At 34.3% G+C, this 16,534-nt stretch overlaps 1 protein-coding gene across 11 annotated transcripts in view; it reads left to right on the top strand.

Moving 5' to 3' along the window:
* Window positions 1–466: 466 nt before the first annotated feature.
* Window positions 467–16,534, top strand: part of LOC148176780 (uncharacterized) — a 264,781-nt gene continuing 248,713 nt past the window's right edge. For 10 of the 11 annotated variants that reach the window (XR_015769838.1, XR_015769836.1, XR_015769834.1 and 7 more), the window contains exon 1: window positions 473–494. The gene's annotated coding sequence lies outside the window, so the exon portion shown is untranslated. Of the gene's footprint in view, window positions 495–16,534 lie in introns of all 11 variants that reach the window. The other variant, XR_015769829.1, reaches the window with a different exon arrangement.

Here is a 16,534-nt window from a genome sequence, read left to right on the forward strand (position 1 = left end):
ACATTTCAGTTTTAAAGATTCGATAGAACACTGAAATTGCACTATACACAACTCTGCAGATCTAAAAACATTTTTTAACATTTTTTATGTCTAAATTGTAGTTTTACCCCCATTCCAAGCCGATGGTTGATGGCGATCCCTTCCGTAAATTCGAGTCTTAGAGGTTTCAAAGTGCATGACAAAATCATCAACAAAATTTTCTTATTCTTGATATTCCAATCATACCAGTTCGTTTGGGTAAATTTAAGGTAAGTTCTTTCAAACTAAAACAAACTTTGCGTTTTTAAAATGGTTTCATGGCGGCTTACTATATCTTCAACGCTTTGTCCAAACAAAACAACGGTGAGGCAAGAAGAAAGAGCAAGAAAAGTATACAAAACAACTCGCAAAAGAAGAATCATGTGAAACTCGTAAGTTAGCTGAAGAAAAAGAAAAGTAATGAAAATAAGTACAGAGAGTTTGGTGGTTTTTTTTTTTTTTTTTTTTTTTTTTTTGTTTCCGAGAAGACCCTTTAAGAGCCGCACGCTGAGGTCTATTGACCCATTGTGTGCAATCCTCGTTTACGGGACGACCTATAAGAGCCCTGTTGTCTTTGCAAACGCCAGGATGCTCTTTATGGGTGCTTCCCGAATCTCAGATGGTTCCAAAATATGAAAATCCATATGTTCCTTCCTCAGTTCAGAAAAATTTGGACAGAGGCATAATATGTGTAGTGGAGTTTCCGTGTCCTCCATACACGCTCTACACATGTCGTCAGTCTTGAGACCGATTGTGTGCATGTGTTTGTTAAGGGGACAGTGTCCTGTGAACAGTCCCACTAATATTCTGAGGTCTTTCCTACAGAGTTTCAATAGTTCTTCACTGCGTTTTAAGTCTGGTCCATCAATAAATAGCCCAGACTGTCGCAGTTCAAGCTTTTGCCATTCCTCCCTGTGGAGTGATTCAATCCACTCTTTCAGGAGGTTTTTCTGGAGGGTTTTCGGAATTGGAAGAGCCGGCTCCGGTCCAAAGAAGCCCTTTTCAGAGCCTCTTTTGGCCAATTGGTTAGCCCTTTCATTCCCTTCGACCCCTGTGTGCCCTGGTATCCAGCAAAGCACAATTTGTTTGTTGCGCCTTGCCAGATTTTGCAGTGCTGTATGACATTCACTGACAAGTCTTGACGCATGTCTGCATGACTGCAGAGCTTTCAAGACTTCTTGGCTGTCAGTAAAGAAGCAGATGTGCTTATTAACAATAGCTCTCTGAGTACATTCTGTAACACACTGTATTACAGCAAAGGTTTCTGTTTGAAACACACTGGTATGTCTACCCAGTGATGTTGAGACACCGAAATCCGTGCCCCAAATAACAGCTCCAGAGCCTGAGCCCACTTGTGAGACCGAGCCATCTGCATAACAGATGGTCCAGCCCCCCTGAGTTATGGCTCTTGTTCTTTCACTCCATTCTTCTCTTGAAGGTATTATCACTTCATATGAGTGATTGATCACAATAATGGGAGCCATACAATCTTCCCTCATCTTAAAGATGGGGTTGATGTCTGTCACAAGTTGGGCGATAGCCCAATGTCCTGTGCCCATTGTTGTATTTTTCCACTGCCCTGTACACCTTAACCTAAGGAATCCCGCCGCAGCTGACTCCTTCACTTTGAGGTGAAGGGGAGTAAGCCCCGTCAGTATTTCCATGGCCGATGTGGGAGTGGATTTCATCGCTCCTGTTATAGTAAGGCACGCTAATCTTTGAGCTTTAGCCAACAGAGTTTTGGCCCAAAGCCTTGACGTCGCGCCCCACCAGACGATGGATCCATAGACTATCATTGGCCTTACTACACATGTGTACAGCCAATGCAATATTCTGGGAGTAATTCCCCATGTTTTCCCCACAGTCCTCCTGCACGCCCACAGGGCTGCTGTAGCTTTTCCAATTTTGTTTTGCACATGAGTTCTCCATGTGAGTCTAGAATCTAGGTGGATGCCTAAATACTTGACCACTGTTTGAACTTCTAGTGTCTTGCCAAAGAGTGTTGGGGCCACATATTGATCCTTTCTTCTCTTGGTAAAGATTACATGACTGGTTTTGTCAGGGTTTACAGATAGTCCTTGTCCTGTGCACCATTTCTCGACCAGCTTTAGAGCCCCTTGTGTGAGCTCTTTAGCCAAGTCAAGAAACTTGCCCTGAACAAGGATTACGATGTCATCAGCATAACCTTGCACATAGACCCCTTCCATGTGCAGTTTATGTATTAAGTCATCCACTACCAAGTTCCACAGAAGTGGAGATAAAACTCCTCCCTGTGGGCATCCTTGTGTAGCGGTGACCTTAACCCAACACTTACCAAGATTTGTGTTGATGAGTTTGGTGGTTAGTACCTCAAGAACCGCCAAAGCTGTGCTTAGACAAATACTGCACGCCCCTAAACTAAAGGGAATGATTAAACTTTTTAATATTTTCAAACATTGTGCCCTGCAACTGCACCAACGATATTAGAAGAAGTGTGCTGAGACAGTTGTACCTGAGAAATTCGCACTGTCTTCGAATAAAAATTTGTAACCTTGTTTCAATCGCGTTTTGAGCTTCGTCCTTCAAACTCTGCGTGAAGTCGACAACTTCAATAAAAGCATTTAACATGAGTGTTTGAAAAGTAATTGTTTGTGTGGCATAAATGACTTGATAAGTGTGCGCTATGCTACAGTGTCCAACGAAGTAGAACAATTTTAGAAAAACTCCCAAATACAGTGCATTTTCTGGTTTCAAAATCGTACTGCCGATAACTATTTCCACGTCGTTTTCGTGAGGATAAACCATCAGTGCTACCCAAAACCACACCAAAATAACACTACCCACAACATAAACTGTTACTCTTGTCGCTTCTTTATTAATTTAGCGTTCAACTTCTTCGCCGGCGGCGTTTATTTCCCAAAAATCCAACGTGGCCAACACGTCATCGATCAGAGTGTTCTTCTTCAAATGCACAAAAATTGTGAATATGAACTGAAATTGTCTTCAAAGTATCAGATTGGACTGAAATGAGTTTATCCAAGTGTTCCTCAAAATTGTAGTTCCATTTCTGAGTAGCTCCAATTTGCTCGGGTTTGAACATAAAAAAACCATTTGGAAAATTGATAAGAAAAAGTAGTACACAATTGATATCTTTAGAAGCGTTTTTAGAACGGAATTTTGATAGATCTTGTAGCTCAAAATGTAGGCAATTTTAAGGGGATCTGTGGTCAAAACGAAAATTACAAAAAAAAATTTTTTGTTCTTACCTCTTCGTATCATTGTTAAATACGTATTTGTGTTAATCTATAGACAAACCCAAAAAACTGATTAAAAAGTTTCAAGAATGTGACTGAGTGCTGAAATCCTAAAAAAGTTCAAAAAACTGGTATTAGCATGTACACTGGCTTCCAATAAAACATTTAAACAAAACTTTGGTTCATTTCAGTCATTATGTCAAGAAAATAGAAATGAATAATTCACAAATAAATTAAAATATCTAAAGCGATATCAAATTTACTCGTAACCTTCTAAGTAGGTCGGACTTCATGAATATTTTAGTTATTATCCGGAAATCCCAAAAATGTTAGGAGGATCATCTTCTGGTTCTTCAGAACGTAACAATTCAAGTAACTTCTTGAACGCGTTGATGCTTTTTAGCATTGAAAAACGATTCAAATTCAAATGTAATATCTTGTTCGACTTGTTTTAAACATGTAGGAACCCATTACCCTGGAAGTAAAAGAGCGCGTAATTTTTTATGATAATGATTTAGCTTTAGAGGTCAGGTACGATCTCTATATTTTATAAAATCATCGATTTTACATGCAAGTACAAGTTCTTGTAATTTTTCAAGTTGTTCGTAAATTTAACTTTTCAGGTTTCAAGTTTCAAGGGTCTCAGATTTTACCCAAATTAATTTTTTTAATAGTGGTACATAATTATAAGTTAACATTAAAAATATTTTAGAACTCGTCATTCGTTTCACTTGTAACTAATACTTCTAAATTTAATACTCACATAAAAATTCTATTTACACAACTCTTCTCAAATTTAAAACCATGTTTGACATTTGAACCTTAATATCAATTGGCATGAAGTATGGAAGACGTATGGTGTAAATTAAACCTCACATACATTTTGTAGAGATCCAATATTGGAGCTAAAAATTTTCTATCCGCAACTTTAGACGCTTCTAATGAGTACTTACAGTTCAAGTTTGCACCGAAAACAAGTTAGATATCGAGGTTTCTACATTGGAACTAATAATTTACCATCCGCATATTTAGATCCATTTACTTCAGTTATTTATTAACGTGCGTAATAGTTACTTACAGTCGCGTGTGGTAACTTACATTTTACAGCGCGAAATCAGTTTGAAGCACGACGGCGTAGCCGGAGTGCTTTAATGATTGAGCGCTGTAAAATGGTTAACGCACAAGAGTTGTATTAAACTTTTTGGCCGAAAAATTTTAATTTAAATAATTGGATTTTTCAAAATTGATGGGAACTGTCACATCTGACATTTGTAAATTTCATCATCTGTCAATTCTGTCAATTTTGTAGTTGGTGCACAAAAAGTACACAAGATGGCGCTGTATAAAAAACGTTTTTAAGGTCACTTGATCAAATTGTCTGTTTTGTAAGGTACCGCTGTTAGTGACAAAAAGAAAGAAAACGATATCTTCTGTCTATCTCTACATGCGCACTAAATTTAAATGTTGTTTGTGTGGACACATTGCTTTATGAACTGTCAATTCTTGTCAAATATCGTTTGTAATAAAATGGTTTGAATGTGCGATTTCTCAACACGAATCGTTATGGTGTTTTTGTTTCCTCCACCGTAAGTAAATACTATTTGACGTTTTATGTACGACGACTTTCCACAAATTTCAGAAAACTCCAAATAGAAGGTAGATGGAAGCCCTATCGAAGCCGACAATCATTGTGACATTGGTTAAGCAGTACGTATTTGGGGATTACTAAAGTTGGTTTTTGTATATGAACCCTTGAGTACTTCTTATAAGGTTATGGAATTTTGTACCTGTTAGTTTACGAATTCCGTGAATTAAATTTAAATAATGTTCCCCCAATTTGTCTTCAATCGCTTTTGTGTTTCAATAGCCCCAATACCAACATGAACTTCTTGCATTCAGGCGAATAACTCGTTCATCTTATTGTTAATATGAGTTGAAAATCAAATCTATGGGCAAGAAAATGAAGGAAGACCACTCACATTTGGTACATCACAAAACCTGCGTTATGGACAGAAATATTATTTCAAATGCCTAAAACACAAGCAATGATATTGTAAAGTGTAAGTATATCGGCCTCAACGGTAAACGTTCTCAAAATGTGTTGTAGGACCAACTGACTGCTATCCTTAATGTAACAGCGGGGCCTCATAAACTAGCAGGTGGACAAGACACATCACTTGAACAGTGCAGATACACAGTCTCATGAGGAAGACACACCATCGCTTTCAACATCAGCGGCAGAAGATGGTTGGTTTGAAGCCGCTGCTACTTCTCATAATGAATGTGAAAACTGAAAATGCAATGGGACATGAAATATACATAAGATATGCAAAACTGGTTCTATAGTTTAATGTGGCGTACGAAGGTCCTTAAACGCATTCAAATGGTCTCCTGTAGTGTTAAAAATAGATGTAATTTTGTATTTCAGGGTGATTTAAGTAAATAATTTTAACATAACCTTAATATTTGTTCTTGATATTCATTCATTTTGTTGCAGTTGTTTTGCATAAACTCATTCAAGATTTTAAACATGTCTACTTCTTCAAACTTGTAAATTCTTTCTTCTTAATAGCCCCTTTAAAATATCTCATGTACTTCATTTTCTGCTCATGTACTTGCTACTTCCATTTGTGCAATGCTTTCTCTCAGTTACTTTAACATCTCATCATTGTTACTACATCGTCGGGAGAAGCTACAATATAATAAGTGCTAATAGCATATTCTAATTAGGGCGTTACTGCATACAAGTCGAATCGTTGGAGATTAGAAAAGACAGTGCTTGAAGTCCGAGACCGTTTCTGAGTGTTGCACCTCCTTAACGTGCTAAAATGGAATTGGTTCTAATGTCGGTTCGCTCACCTCTTACGTATTCACATAGTCTGTTATAATGTTGGAACCAATTTTCTTTTTGTACCCACGGTTTATTTAAGTGTATTTTAAACAAATAAATTTAAGATAACCTTAAATTTTGTCAATGACAAATTTTACGTCAACAATTTTATGACAATTCCCTAGAATCTTGCGTCTCGTTCTAACCCATTGATTTATGGACTATGTTTGTCTCTCTTGAATTGCGCACTGAAAACTAACAGCGGTACCTTATAAAACAGACAATTTGATCTAGTCCTTAAACGTTTTAATATTACTTTAAAAATAGAAATATTGTCTTAATTGAAATAATAATTTAGGTAGATAATATAGTATAGGTAGATATAATAGATATAAACGCATGTGAAGAGCAGACGATTTGGGCAATTTTTAGAGCACGGCGTGTGTAAACGTCCAGGGCGCTTGTAAATCTAATGTTTCCGAAGCTGTCAATTGAATGTTAATTTCACGTTTACAATTCATGAGGCCAAAAATAACTATTAACCTATACTATATAATATTACAACTCTAGAGATGAATATACGTGGCGTACTCATACATGTTATGACGATTATAACTGTTACAACTGTTTGAATCGCTATATCTCTGAAACGGTGGCTTGTAGGAAAAAAAGTGTTAATATATTTTATCGTTGACCTCTTATTAATGTCGACATTAATGAATCAGTTTGTCTGAAAAAGGATGCGTTAATGGGTGTCATTAACGCTCTCTTTTTCATTATGCAGCTCTTTTTGTAATTTTGACATTTTGACATATGCAACCAGAAATACACACAGAAATAAAACAAAAACTACGGCATTATCTTCAACTATGTTTCTATTTCTGAATATTTACTTTTACTCGGTAATAAACTTGAACATGCATCGTTTGCGCTTTGGACCACTGCAGCCGGTAGGGTATTTCAAAATGGTGACACTTGTTGATAAAATTCGCATGTCATTTTTTTCAATGGTAACTATGTTTTTTTATCATAATGATTTTTCCGTGAAACTCTTGCCCATTTTGTCACCCAAATAAAGATATTGTGTGGTCAACGATAAAACGTTGTAATAAACTCGTTTGTTAATGGGCGATTAATGATCTCCACTATTAAAGACACTCACTCGCTTCGCTCGTTCGTGCTTTAAACAGTGTCGATCATTAATCGCCTTCATTAACAAACTAGTTTATTAAATAACTATTTTATAGATAATTTTATGATCTACAATTTTAGTTTGAGTATTTTTATGATAAAACTTACCGTTTTCAAAATTTAAACATAAATCAACGAATTACAAAATGAACATGATAATTAAAAGCAGAAACAACTAAAAGAAAAACTTTGAAAATAACACAATTCTTCACACGCACTATAACACAAAGCAACTTGGTAGTTCCGTAGTCGTACCAAAACTAAGACTGTCTTCAGTCAGTACTGCCAGATCAAAATTTCGATAATCCCTAAATTCTAACCTAAAACATTTCTAGAAAAAAAATCTTTAGACACCATTATTTCATACCAAGTTAAAACATTCTGGAAATTACAAATAGGAAAAAAAGTTAGCAATAGTGTACTGTTACTTAGGAATCATTATACAGGGTGTCCAGAAAGGCGCGCACCACCGTGATACTGTATCATCAGACAATGCCATAGATTACCGAAAGAAACGTTTATTGCCAAAATTAACGATTTCTGTGCAATAATTTTAGGTTTAATAGAATTTGTTACCTAAAAGACATTTTTCGCAAAGACATAGTGCAAAAAAAATCGGAAAAATCTTGTAAGAAATGCCTGAAAACTGTTAACGAGATTTTTGAATCAACGATCGTTGCGAATCCAAACCAGACAACGGCGAGAATCAGCGTGAAATCGTCGTTTTGCATCGAAATAAGCGGATTTCTCTAAGAATTTTGATGAGTTCGTGCAGATTTATCAACATAAAACCATAGTTACATTATTCGTTCGTGAACCGACCTGACTAACGCCAACAGTACAACAGCAACGTTACTATCGCTTTGAATACTGGAACTTTATATTAATGGATTAACAGATCTCAATGTTGCTATTTTCCTAATTTTCTTTTGGTCCTCCTGCGAAAACAGAGTCTGGATTTTTTTTTAACATTTTTTGGTACTCTGGGGGCTCATTCAACTACCACTCTTTTAAGATGGTGCGCCACTTTCCGGACATCTTTGTAAATTTCATTTATATTTCTTGCAGAGAATTTTTTATATACGCCAAATTTAAAATGCGTCTTTGTGATTGATCGTTTAGCAAACTCCTACAATTTCTGCGGAACTTCAAACAAGAACAAATTTGTTGTTGGTCGTAAGAACCGATAAACTTGAAGATATGAATATTAGAAATTGCAGAACTTGAAATATGATCAATGCTAGTATAAAATACATATGGCAATATAACTTGACCTTTGAAGCTAAATCATTACCATTAAAAAATGATATCCTTTTCTTTCCTTTCCTTCCATTTTTTAAAACAAACCGACCTTCCTTGAATCAATACAAAAAAGTCAATTTGAAACGTCCTCATTCTTCGAAGCAATGTTTCACAAAGTAAAACGCTCCAACATAAGTAAAAAATGTACCAAAAGTGACTCTCATTCTTATCACAAAAAGATCAACAAGAAGATCCTCTGAGTGTAGTTTGTTTTCTAGGTTACAAACTCTACGAAAATTCAACCGTCAAGAAGTTCCTAGCAGTTGCACTTTTGTGCCACGTGGCTCTTTCAATCCATCAAATTTCAACACTGTTATCACACCCAAGCGAGCTAGAACTCGTCAAAAATGGGTCGATACTTCTAAGAAATCCAAAAAGTTGTAACTTATTGTTAAATTTTGAAAAAATGTCAGGTCATCTTTACCACCTACGTCCATTTAGTGAGAACTTTGAGAAAAGAAGTAATTGGTAATTTCCGTCCATGGAAGACCAATTCGGCTGGACACCAAATGAAAACTAAAATAGAACGAGAATCAGAGAAAGGGATATTTTTTGTCTTAACCGGTGTTGTTTGGTGCAGTATTTGGGGAATTTTAATGATTTGCCCGCACAAAGACGACATTGATGTCACTTTCAGTCGTTGGGTCTTTAAACCGTTGGTCCCGGTTTTAGGAGTGTTGATGAAACTCGCTTCGTTTTTTCTGATTTCCATAATGGGAGCGCACGTATACCAAACTGTTTACTCTATAAACACTTTTAAGTTTCAAGCTGCCATGTTCAATGCTTTTGTTGGTGTTGTAGACCATGGATTTGAGGTGGAAGCAAAAGTTTTGATGTACGATTCCTTTGCTCAGAAACTAATTGAATTAAGTACAGTCGTTAGTTAAGAGAGAGTGTGAATTTTTTAGGTAAGTAGCAACTCCGAGTGCACTTTGCTACTACTTTTCTTGCAGTTTCAGAAGTGCGGTAAACGCAATGAAGGCTCTAATGGTTCCTTTTGCTTTGGGAGGCTTCGTCATTTTTCTAAGCCTAACGCTGGCTTTTCTGGAAGTAAAAAAAGTACTTCTTGTTTTAGTTACAATAATAACAACAATTTTAGCTGATTTATCAATTTCACACACTTCTGTTTCTGAGTTTTATCATGTTCTTATCTTTTGCGTTGTTCGCTTTCATAAGTGCATTATATTGTGGGCAGTGCTTGGAAGATGGGGTAATACAACTTAACAGAAAAAGCAAAGAATTAGTCATTGTTTTAGATTAGAAAAATTTACTTAAATTTTGTGAACACCAACTGGTACTACTGGGATATAAAAAACAAACAGACAAATTTTGTTAACGATTTTAATAACTTGTGTCAAACCTAGTGGTCTTGAGTTTACGGAAGACATTGCCATGAACTTACATCTGGGAATGAGGGTATGTATATGATATAATAGGTTGTGTTCAACACCCGTTGGAGAGACAGTACGAGTCTTAATTTACTTAAGGGTGTTAAATCCAGCCCAATAATTTTCATAAAAATGTTGCAAAATTTATTTTTTAAATATACAAAGCCGTAATTAGTGTCGTTTCAGTCTTTTATCAAATTTTTAAATTCAACGCATAGACTGTCAATTTTAGTTTGTAGACTACTGACTTTAATTTATAATAAAAAAAATGCATTTCGACTTTGAAATGTGAAGATTTGAGTTTGATTCGTTTGTCTGCTTACTTTCGTTTCCAACATTAAACATTTGTCTTTGGTACAAAAAGCACCAACATTAAAAAAATAACTGTCAAAATGGACCAAGGGAACGGACATTTTTTGAAATGAAATTATCACTATTTGATCTGACGTATGAATGTTCTCAACTCATAAGTTTGATTAACCTTTTTTTCGGTTTTACATACAATAATTTTTATTAATAGGTAGCTAGAGACGTCAAAAATAATAAAATGGCGGCTACAATATGACGTACTAAATAAATAAAAAACTATTGGTGGGTTCGTTTGGAATTGAGAGACTCACAAATTTGTGTATTTCATGTATTTGTGTCACTATTTCGGAGTACAAGATTTAACTACTGGTCAAAATAGTAGAGGTAATAAATGGTGGGGATGCGGTGGTAGTGTCGCCACCCCTTACAATAGTGGTGCGAGCCGCAACTATAAGTCAAAGGTGCAATTAAAAAATCGATAAATTAGCCATTATCAGCAAACAAACGTCGTAAATTTTAGATATTTGCGTTAATTCCAAGTTATAACCATTAAAGATGTTTTTGATCAGCAAGGATCTATCGAGCGAACTTATATCGTAGTTTTAATTTGACCATGGCCACGGTCACTCCTGTCTCCAAGAAGCTGTCAAATAAAGGTAAAATAATACCAATGATGTGCTCTTTTAACTCCATTGTTTATAACAAGCTGACCTTCCGTCAATACAAGAAATTCTATTTGAAACCTGTTCATTTTGCGAAGCAATGTTATACAAAGCTAAATCAAAAAATGTTCTAAAAGTTGCTTGTGTTCTTATCTCTAACACATCAAAAAGATAATCCTCTGAGTATAGTCTTGTTTCTAGGTTAGAAACTACAAACATTCAACGTGTGAAAATTAAAATAAAACAAGAAGCAAGGAAAGCGATTTCATGAGTGCCACTTCAAAACTTGTCTCAAGGTACTAAAAAGTGTTGATACGGCTTAATATTTTTAACAAATCTGTAATTGCAAATTTTTCAGATAGAATGTATTGTCTTATCAGATATTTAATTGCAAAACATAGAATTTTTCAGCACGATAAACTTGAACTGTGACTCTACCATTTTTAAAGATGAGTATACAAAAAGGTCACACATTGTCATTCCTGCTATTGTTTGCATTATCTGATCATTTGTCGTAACTATTTTTTGGTTGCAAAGGTTTTTTCTGATACGGTGATTTTGGTATATTTTGAACTCTTCGTTGAAACATTCAACTTTTTTTACATTTATTTCCACATTTCCTGTCTACTCTAGAAGAGTCTTTTCAAATGTAGTTGTATTTACGGATTGCACTACAACCTCTTATTCTTCAAAAAACAGTTAACAGAATTAATTTGGAATTTAATTGAAAGTGGTGCAAATTTTTAGTTCGTCTACAAAATATTTTTTTAATCCTGTTTTTCATTCGAAAATTAAAAATTTTGCAAAGTTTACGAAATACAGACGAACCTTAATATTCGCGGGTTTGACATTCGCAAATTCAACATTAACGGCCCCTTTGAAACTATAAATAAAATTCTGAAACGAAAATGCCATATCGCTTTTACGTCTTTTCGGAACAATTCTATGAAATATTTGCCAAAATTAATACTTACTAAAACGTGAGCAGGCCCTCTCACTTAGATACTTGAGAGTTCCGAGTTTTTGATGGGAAATGCTTCTCCTCGAAAGGTGTAAGGTTGAGGTGGTTGGAGTGTGTTTTTTTGGATAGAGGATATCGTTTTACATCACATAGGATATTTTTCGTATTTTTACCTGTCTTTGGGGCTGCATTATTAATGCGTTTCTGTTTTCTGTCATTTCTCTAGTATTTTTCGTTGGCTTAACTTGTTTAAAGTTCCACAGTTAATAGACTCAACATTCGCGTCTTAAAATTGGAACGGAGCCCCCGCAAATGTTGTAGTCTGTAGTTTAAAGTAATAAAACCTTTAAATTTCACTAATTTAAAATCAAAACTGTCAAAGCTATCAAAATTAATAAAAAATATGTTTTTTGAATTCCGTTTTTTACTCTAAAATTTTGAAGTTTAACACAGTTGATAATCAAGTCAGACGTAGTAAAAGTTTCCAAATTTCAGTAATTAAAGCATAGAACTGTCAATCTTTCAAAGTTTTATAAAAAGTTGTAAACATTTTTAGTCCGTTCTCAAAATAAAAATATTTAAAAATTCAGTTCCTTCGAAATTTTCATATTAAGCACAGTCAATAAACATGTCGAAAGTAGTAAAACTTCGAAAATTTACTCTTTTAGGACTAAAAGTGCCAAAATTACATCATTGAACAGAAATTTGTTAACATTTTTGGTTCGTTCTGAAAATAAAATTTTACAAAAAATCAGTCTTTTGCTCCAATTTTTTTTAATTTAACACAATTAAGAAACGAAGTCAAAAGCAGTTAAACGTCAAAATTTCACTGCATTCGGAATAAAACTGCCAAAGTTACGCAACTTAATAGAAATTTGTTAGCATTTTTCGTTCGGTTCAATAAAAAATTTTTAAAAATGAAATGGTTTGTTCCAAAATCTTTGAATTTAGCACAGGTAAAAAAACTACTGCATTCGGACTCAAACTGTAAACGTTACGTAATTTTAACAGAAAAGTGTTAGCATTTTAAGTCCGTTAAAATTACAATTTATTCCCAAACACCAAATTTTAACAAAAAATGCTGACGCGCGTTTCGATAGCAATGCTATCATCATCAGAGCGATGATTAAACTGTTTAATCCAAAATTTTCGAATATACCTAACACAGTTAATAAACGAGTATAAAAAGTAAATCTTCCAAATTTCCCAGTTAAAACTGTCAAAATTAGGAAAATGAGGATGAAAGAAAGTGATCCAAATTTTTAGTTTTCGTTACAAATTTTTTTTTTATTCCATTTTTTGTTCTAAAATTTTGAAACTTAGCACAACAAGTTAAATGTACAAAAATCTCCACATTTTCAACATTTTTTATTCATATCAAGTTAACTTTTAATTTATTTTTTCATTCGTTGACTTGGTGGGCCCAAAAGAACGTTATGAGGTGTCACTGAAGATGTCATTTTAACACAGGCATATATATGTAAAATTGTCACTAATTATGAAAAAAATCGATATTTGTAAATATATTTTTATTGTTATGACACTTTTTGAATCAACGATGTTCAACCTTTCTACACGTCTTGGCGTAGATTTGTTTTAAAGAAATAACAAAATATGTATGCAATTTTGTAAATTTTATGCGTTTTTGAACAATTACAAGCTTATATCCAAGATAGCACTAAAATTTTTACACTTCAGTATTAAAGATTCGATAGAACACTGAAATTGCACTATACACAACTCTGCAGATCTAAAAACATTTTTTAACATTTTTTTATGTCTAAATTGTAGTTTTACCCTCATTCCAAGCCGATGGTTGACGGCGATCCCTTCCGTAAATTCGAGTCTTAGAGGTTTCAAAGTGCATGACAAAATCATCAACAAAATTTTCTTATTCTTGATATTCCAATCATACCAGTTCGTTTGGGTAAACTTAAGGTAAGTTCTTTCAAACTAAAACAAATTTTGCGTCTTTAAAATGGTTTCATGGCGGCTTACTATATCTTCAAAGTTTTGTCCGAACAAAACAACAGTGAGGCAAGAAGAAAGAGCAAGAGAAATATACAACACAACTCGCAAAAGAAGAATCATGTGAAACTCGTAAGTTAGCTGAAAAAAAAAGATAAGTAATAAAAAAAAGCACATAGAGTTTGGCGGTTAGTACCTCAAGAACCGCCAAAGCTGTGCTTAGACAAATACTGCACGCCCCTAAACTAAAGGGAATGATTAAACTTTTTAATATTTTCAAACATTGTGCCCTGCAACTGCACCAACGATATTAGAAGAAGTGTGCTGAGACAGTTGTACCTGAGAAATTCGCACTGTCTTCGAATAAAAATTTGTAACCTTGTTTCAATTACGTTTTGAGCTTCGTCCTTCAAACTCTGCGTGAAGTCTACAACTTCAATAAAAGCATTTAACATGAGAGTTTGAAAAGTAAATGTTTGTATGGCATAAATGAATTGATAAGTGTGCGCTATAATACAGTGTCCAACGAAGTAGAACAGTTTTAGAACAACTCCCAAATACAGTGCATTTTCTGGTTTCAAAATGGTACTGCCGATCACCATTTCCACGTCGTTTTCGTGGGGATAAACCATCAGTGCTTCCCAAAACCACATCAAAATAACACTACCCACAACATAAACTGTTACTCTTGTCGCTTCTTTGTTTATTTGGCGTTCAACTTCTTCGCCGGCGGCGTTTATTTCCCAAAAATCCAACGTGGCCAACACGTCATCGATCAGAGTGTTCTTCTTCAAATGCACAAAAATTGTGAATATGAACTGAAATTGTCTTCAAAGTTTCAGATTGGACTGAAATGAGTTTACCCAAGTGTTCCTCAAAATTGAAGTTCCATTTGTGAGTAGCTCCAATTTGCTCGGATTTGAACATAAAAAAACGATTTGGAAAATTGATAAGAAAAAGTAGTACACAATTGATATCTTTAGAAACGTTTTTAGAACGGAATTTTGATAGATCTTGTAGGTCAAAATGTAGACAATTTTAAGGGGATCTGTGGCCAAAACAAAAATTACAAAAAAAAAAATTTTTGTTACTCACCTCTTCGTATCATTGTTGAATACGTATTTGTGTTAATCTATAGACAAACCTAAAAAACTGATTAAAAAGTTTCAAGAATGTGACTGAGGGCTGAAAACCTAAAAAACTTCAAAAAACTGGAGTTAGCATGTAAAGTAACCCAAAAGGTATAAGGCTATATAGCAGCAGTAAAATTATCCCATTGTGTAAAAGTTAACTTGTCTACAATAGAAAACATCCCAGAGTTGTAAACCATCTGGTTGTACCGCAGCGCTTACTTTGGTCACTTCGACCAGTCCCGGCTTAATAATATTTAAAAATTACAGAAACATGTGCATGAATTACATCAAACTTGGACAAAGAGATTATTATTAATCGCAGATTACCCACATTTCTATTGTTTTTCTTAAAGAATGTAATAAATGGTAAATTTAGCACCGCAGATAAATCCTAATTTTATGATTACTAAAATATTTTAAGCCGGTTCTGGTAAGTTCAGGCAAACCATGATTTATTGTTGGGACACGCGCTTGCCGATAAGGGTACAAAAGAAATGATAATTGACGGTCAAAATTTTTATTAGTGCAATATAGCCTTATAGCTTTTGGGTTACTTTACACTGGCTTCGAATAAAACATTTAAACAAAACCTTGGTTCATTTCAGTCATTACGTCAAGAAAATTGAAATGAATAATTCACATATAAATTAAAATAGCTAAAGCGGTATAGAATTTAGTCGTAACTTTCTAAGTAGGTCGGACTTCATGAATATTCTAGTTATTATTCGGAAATCCCAAAAATGTTAGGAGGATCATCTTCTGATTCATTAGAACGTAACAATTCAAGTAACTTCTTGAACGGGTTGATGCTTTTTAGCTTTGAAAAACGATTAAAATTCAATTAAAATTTCTTGTTTGACTTGTTTTAAAAATGTAGGAAAACATTACCCTGGAAGTAAAAGAGCACTTAATTTTTTATGATAATGATTTAGCTTTAGAGGTCAAGTACGATCTCTATATTTTATAAAATCATCGATTTTACATCCAAGTATAATATTTCAAGTTGTTCGTAAGCTTAACTTAAGGTTCCAAATTTCAAGGATCTCAGATTTTAGCTAAATAAATTTTATTAATAGTGGTAGTTAAAATTTAACATTTTTTAACCACTACTTCTAAGTTTAATACTCAAGTACATAAATATTCTATTTAAATATTTCTTAATTCCCCAATTTAAAACCATGTTTGACTATTGAACCTCAGTATATCAATTGGCATGAAGTATGGAAGAGGTAGGGCGTAATTCGAAGCACACATGCATTTTGTATGAATCCAATATCTAAAAGTTTTCTATTTCAACTTTAAACGGTTCTAATTCGGTTATTTATTGATGTACGTAAACATGTCTTCCAGTTTTAGATTCTGCGTAAAATTCTGCACAAAATGAACCTTATTGCCACTTTGAGTGCTGCCAATTTTGCGGTAATAAAATGAAAACTGTCTTAAAATGCAAATAATGAAAAGCAAGAGTACATGTTAGGCTATGGTATTAAAGGGGAGGGTGATGTATTCACTGCACTCAGGCCGCAATCGGCCTATCGT

The sequence above is a fragment of the Gnatocerus cornutus genome, chromosome 3 (genome assembly GCF_029298725.1).
Source record: "Gnatocerus cornutus isolate USDA-ARS CGAHR chromosome 3, icGnaCorn1.1, whole genome shotgun sequence".
NCBI classification, from domain to species: domain Eukaryota; kingdom Metazoa; phylum Arthropoda; class Insecta; order Coleoptera; family Tenebrionidae; genus Gnatocerus; species Gnatocerus cornutus.